Source organism: Tenrec ecaudatus, chromosome 10 (assembly GCF_050624435.1).
Source record: "Tenrec ecaudatus isolate mTenEca1 chromosome 10, mTenEca1.hap1, whole genome shotgun sequence".
In the NCBI taxonomy this organism is placed as follows: Eukaryota; Metazoa; Chordata; class Mammalia; order Afrosoricida; family Tenrecidae; genus Tenrec; species Tenrec ecaudatus.
The window spans coordinates 58,839,217-58,845,723 of NC_134539.1; the positions used below are offsets into that span (position 1 = coordinate 58,839,217).

A 6,507-nucleotide genomic window follows, 5' to 3' on the forward strand; every position below is an offset into this window, starting at 1 on the left:
ACCTTTCTCAGTTCACTACATTTTCTAATTGTCTAATAAGCATTATTAGACAATTACACTCAGATGATGCATTGTGATCAGAATATACAGAGATGGATGAGTAATACTAGTAATTTATACTACAAATTTATTTTTAAAGTTTGAAATAAGTTATTTGTTGAAAATAAATTTAATACTATACTTTTTTCCTATATCATATGTAAGTCTTATGTAACCCAATTCTACAGTCATTAAAATATTTATGTAAAAACTGAAGAAACTGAGGTTTGATGAAATTCATTAATTTGGCCAGTGCTAACAAGTTAGTAAATGGTAGAGCTGGACTTGAAACCAAGATCTGATTCCACAGACCAAGGTTATGCCTTCCTAAAGTCATTTATTAAAAGATGTAATACAAGTAGACTAAAGAAGTATTAGCAAAAGATCAAAATTCAAGAAAAATGATAATTACATTAGAAATTTAACAATGTCACTACTCAGAGCATACAAAAGAGAGCTCTCACTTCCCGTCAGGAGATGTGCACTGAATACATATTAAGTGCCAATAATTGCTGTGCTGCATAGACAAGGAGTACCTTTTAATTTTAAAAAATATTTTGCTCTAAAAATCCACTTCGAAGTATCCTATAGAAACAAAAGACTACTCCCTAAGTACATTTATTATTTTTACATTTTTTTAATTTTTAAAAAACATTTTATTAGGGGCTCATACAACTCTTATCACAATCCATACATACATCAATTGTATAAAGCACATCTGTACATTCTTTGCCCTCATCATTTCCGAAGCATTTGCTCTCCACTTAAGCCCTTTGCATCAGGTCCTCTTTTTTTCCCCTCCCTCCCCGCTCCCCCCTCCCTCATGAGCCCTTGATAATTTATAAATTATTATTTTGTCATATCTTGCACTGTACAACATCTCCCTTCACCCACTTTTCTGCTGTCTGTCCCCCAGGGAGGAGGTCACATGTAGATCCTTGGAATCAGTTCCCTCTTTCCAACCCACTCACCCTCTACCCTCCCAGTATCGCCCCTCACACCCCTGGTCCTGAGGGGATCATCCGCCCTGGATTCCCTGTGCCTCCAGCTCCTATCTGCATCAGTGTACATCCTTTGCTGTATCCAGACTTGCAAGGTAGAATTCAGAGCATGATAGTTGGGGGGGACCCTAAGTACATTTAATATAAAAATTTTACAGCAGGAAAAAACACAAAACTGGAACAATTTAAACTCCCCCAAATAAGAAAATGACTGAAAAACATATATCATACTATGAAATAATATGCATCTATTTTAAAAATAATTTTAGATCTACATGTATAATTTTGCTAAGTTAAAAAAAGCATGTTGCAGTTTTATGTGACAGCATACGCCATTTTAAAGCATACATAAACACAGCCCTACATGAATAGTGTATGAAAGGATAAACAAATTGCTAAAAATGGGATGATAATAAAAAAAACCAGAAGGGATAAATTAACTTTCTTTAGATACCTCTGCATTAATTATAATAAGGATGTCTTGGATTCACTTAATATATAAAATTTTTTAAAACTTCTCACTCATAAAATTTTCAACATTTCACATTTACCAATAATATGGAGAACATATGTAGCCAATCCAATGATCAACTTTCGGAGAAACAGTGCTTGTATATAAGCACTATGTCTAGTCTTCTCACAACTGTTATATACCTATTTTATCCTATTTATTAGAACCCACTATGTTACTATATCATTTTTAATGTAACTGACTAAAGATATAAAAGGGGGAGGAAATACTCATAAACATTACCAGTGACTTAAATTCTTACCTCATTTTGTAAATTAGGATTTTTTTAACATGCAGCGTATTTTGCTAAAAACATCAAAGCCAAGATGAACTGATTTTGATTCTAATATAAATGTATGCATTGAATACCCAAAACACTGTGCTACGCCTCAACAGAGTAGTAAACAAAAAACACAACACTGTCCTTGCCCTCATGAAACACTAGAATGCATCTTGACTAGCTTGAACACACACCGAATGGAATGCTACTGAGTGGAATTCATCCATTTGGTGAACACAAAACTTCAGTAGGCTAACCTAATGACCTACTCATAATCTAGTCTAAAAGAGCCTTCAACTTCCTTTCCTCAGCATCGCTGTGAACTCTGAAAATAACCCAGAAACTTTTGAGAACCACTTAAAAAAAAGCTTGGTAAGACATTTAATGTCATAGTTTTACGTATATAAATGTTGTGGATAAGAAAAAAAACATGGGAGGGAGGGGGGAAATGAGCAGCTGTTATTAAGGGCTCAAGCAGAAGGCAAATGTTTTGAGAATGATGATGGCAACAAATGTACATGTTCTTGACACAGTGGATGGATGGATGGATTGTGATAAGAATTGTACGAGCCCCCAATAAAATGATTAGAAAAAACATACTTGATTCTTTAATATACTGAGAAAGATTCTAAAATTACCAATTCCAGCTGGTGATGATGGTATACCATGAATAGAATATAAAGCATTCTAATAGTCTGCCTCTGTTCATAAAAGGAAAAGCGCGCGCGCACACACACCCTGCACTTACTATTAGAGTTAAACAAGTAACAGTAAAAATTGCACTGATAAAAAGTCAGATTTGCTTCACAACAGCTTAAGGGAGGACATCTGTATAGAGATGAAGCAGGAGTGAGCACAGTTGATACCGGCTGATGGCATATAGAAAGGCTCATTATACTTCACACATGTTTATAATTTTCTGGAACAGAAAAAAAATTTTAAAGTAAATCATCTCGCTTTGCAAATCACTGTCTGCAGCCAAACCTAACATTTTTAATCACATAAAAATGTTTCAAGCTTTCTAACTAAAAAAGAGGAGCATTTCAAAATTAGCTCTGGTTTTAACCAATTTTATTTGTCATAGCCAAGTTTCCTCTAACATTATCTTACTATGATTAGGCTAAGATATCTGATAGAGGCAAAAAAATGATAAAAGCACTCCAAATTCTGCAATGTACAAATTATAAGCATTAAAAGCTTTTTAAGAAGTAGCTTTAACACTGAAGAATTTTGAAATGATAATTATGGAGAATCATGGAGATTCGATGGCAGTGAGGTTGAGGTAAGACATAGTTTGTACACCTTCATATTAAGTGTCAGGTAGAGTGGCTAATACATGCCAAGGAACCCTAGTGGTATAGTGGTTATTCGTTGGCAACTGCAAAGTCAGCAATTCAAAACCACCAGCGGCTTCATGGGACAAAGATGAGGATAGATATTCTGCTCCCATAGTTAGTCTTGAAAATACACAGGGGCAGTCCTACTATCCTATAGGGTTGCTATGGGCCGAAATCAACTAAATGACATTTCCTGTTTGCTTGTTTTACATACCAGTTACTTCATAAACAATGTCTCACCCCCCCCCCCCCAAAAAAAACCCTTCTTTTACAGATAAAGAAACCAGTTCATCACTGAGAGCTGGGATTAAAGGCTCAGGTCTAACTTTCAAGGTCCTCAAAGCCATGTTCTTCTCATTCAGCAGATGGATGTTAAGTGCCCGCCACATGCCAGGCCCTGCTACAGACACTGGGGCACTTACTAAATGCCAAGCATTTACAATCACAGTCACTCTAAAGCGTATGTCCAATTATCCCCTTTATAGATGGGGCGATGAGTCTCGGCGATTAACTTTCTTAAGGTCACTTAACTAAAAGTGGAAGTACTGGAAATGGGAACCCCAGGCGATTCAACTTCAAAAGTCTGTGTAGTGCAGCACCTCAAATGAAGACTAACTAACTAGAAGGGCCGAAGGAGAACTTTGATGCAAAATCTTGGGAAAGCTGAGGGTTGCTAGAGGGACCACAAACTGGATCTATTTTGCAAGCCCAAGGTTGGGCCTAATAACCACATTTTAATGAAAGACAGCTGAGTTGGCACAGACTCAATGGCACTGAGTTTTGGTTGGGGGTGTAGTCATGAGAGGAGCCACAAATTCTTCAAGAGTTCAAATCTAAGCTCTGACACTTGCTGTGGGCCCACCAGAAGGGCTCGCTCACAACACTAACTTTACATAAAACGCAGCGCCTGCCAGGAGGATGCTGCTGACTGGCAGTCTTGGCTGACGTGACAGTCTTTACGCTGTAAGCTGTCACCACTCTGAAGCTTAGCTCTATGTAACACGGAAAAAAACTCCAGCCAGAGAGCGCTTGCTGGGACCTGCACGAACGAGCCAGATCGCAACTTTTAGCCTCAGTTTCCCCGGACACACCTCTCCTCCAAGGACGCCTCGAGGCGCCCGACAAAATATGCGTGTGAAGACACCTAGAACCATGTCTGGCACCCAGTGGCGTGCCAACCCTCCAGACAGGTTTGCTCCGGCCTCCTTCCTTAAATCCGAGAGGTGCCAAAACTTTGCCTCTCACGATGCCAGCCTGGCCGGGCGGCTTTCGGGGGGATGGGGGTGGGGGGCTCATGGAATACGGACCTCGGCGTTTCTTAGCCTCTCCCCGGCCAGCACGGCCAGCACGGCCGCCCCGGGCCCGGCCCGAGCCCGGAGCCAGTCCACCCACAAGGGCGCGGGAGCCGGCCCAAGGCGCCGGCCAGGCCGAGGGGTTCCGCCTCGAGTCGTCTGGCAGGGGAGGCCCGGCGGCCGGGGAGCGCCCCGCCGGGGGCCCGCGCGCATCGGCCCCGCGGGGGTGGCTGCAGCCGCAGCGCCCGGCGGCAGCCAGGGGCCAGCGGGAGCGGCGAGGCCCGAACCCGCCCTCCCGCGCGACCTGCAGTCCCCGCTCGGGTGGGGAGCGCAGGCGGCTCGGGCCTGCGTCCGGGGTCCCGACAGGCCGCGGCGCCGCCCGCCGCCCCAGTGCTCGCCGCGGCCTGACAGGCCCGCCCGCCGCCCGGGAGCCGCCCGGTGCCGCCGTCCCCGTCCCCGCCCCCGCCCGCGGAAGCGCCGGACACCCAGGCCCACGAGAGCGGCACTGCGGAGGGCCCCGGTTACCTGGGGGGGTGCTGGTGGCTGGGCAGCTTTCCGAGCGGGAGGGGGGCGTCAGGACGGAAGAGGGGTGCGGACGCAGAGAGAGGAGGCGGGGGCGGTCGGCAGGGGCGCCGGCAGGCAGGCAGGCAGGCTGGCCCAAGAGACGCAGACGAGGTGGCGGCAGCAGCGGTGGCAGCGACGAGTGCTCCTGCGGCTCCCTCAGGATCTTCCTCGGGCTGGTCCAAGATGGCGGCGCTCTCTGCACAGGGTTTCCTGTCACCCTCGCAATGGGCCGGACCACAAAAGAAGGGGGGAGAAGGATGCGCGCGCAGCCGGTGGAGCCCGGAAGCAAGTGGCCGGGGCCCGGCCTGTTAGTCACGCCCCTTCCTCAGTCTTCCCCTTTTGATTGGTCGAGACACCGCCGGGGTCCATCCCCCGCCTTGAAGGGGCGGAGTAAAGCGCTCCCACGCAAGCGCCGTCGCTTCCCTAGCCTCGTAGGAAGTTAGTGCGCAGCTTCCTAGGACCTGCCGAAATCCGCTTGGTCCTGGAAACTAGGGTTGTCACTCTGGGGACTTTTTCACTAACTGTACTGCCACTTACCGGACGCTTACCGTTTGCTGGCCACTGTGCTAAGCACGCATTTCCTGCATTCATTCATTCATCCAATATGTATTTATTGATTGCTTCGTACCTAGCAGAGGGCAAGGCAGATTAGGTCAGGAGGCAAACCAAAACTCAAACTCCTTGTTATCGAGTCAGTTCGGGCACCTGTCCCCGTTTTATCAAGGCATAACTGAGGCTCATATAAAATTACTTGTCTGGGTTGCACAGTTAGGAAGGGGTCTTTTCTGCTCCGTGTTGCACCCCTGCCTTTCAGCCTCACTTGGCAGGCTGACGGGGGGGGGGGGGAGAGAGGGAGGGGGGAGGGCGATTTTCCACAATTTATCCACCACCCCTTAACTTCCAATTTGGTCCACCCGTGTCACCTTCCTAGAACGTTTAGCACACCTCGCTGGGGGCCTACGTTATGACTTTTGTGGCCACTGGATATTTTTGTTTTCATGGACCCTTTATTAAAAATTATTTTAAATTGTATTTTACAACTGTATCAGTATAAGTGTAGTAATAACAATATTTTCTTACCTAAAAGTTCAGTTTACTATAGCTTTAAAATACTTGTGTGTGCACCTGAAAGTGTGGAAACCTAAAACTGCCTATGCGCTGATAATTGAGCCCTGCCTGCAAGAAAAACAAATTTACTGCTCTGCCCTGCCACCAAACTCAAAAAGCCAAACTCACTGCCATCAAGTCAAAGCTGATTCATAGCGACTCTATAGGGCAGGATGGAACTACCCCTGTGAGTTTGAGACTGTATCTCTTAATAGCAGTAGAAAGCCCCCTGCCTCACTCCCTCTACCAGCTACCCCCCAGCCTTTCCCTCAAAATGAAGTTCATGCTTGCTCTGGGCATTCAAGACCTTACATACACTGGTTCTGTTGATGAGGATTCATTGGGAAAAGTGCATTACAATTTATAAATCTCATAA

General features: G+C 45.2%; 1 protein-coding gene across 1 annotated transcript in view; it reads right to left on the minus strand.

The window, feature by feature from the left end:
• Positions 1-5,263, minus strand: part of RAB14 (RAB14, member RAS oncogene family) — a 29,190-nt gene extending 23,927 nt beyond the window's left edge. The window contains exon 1 of the mRNA XM_075560425.1: positions 4,986-5,263. The gene's annotated coding sequence lies outside the window, so the exon portion shown is untranslated. The remainder of the gene's footprint in view (positions 1-4,985) is intronic.
• Between the last annotated feature and the right edge of the window lie 1,244 nt (positions 5,264-6,507).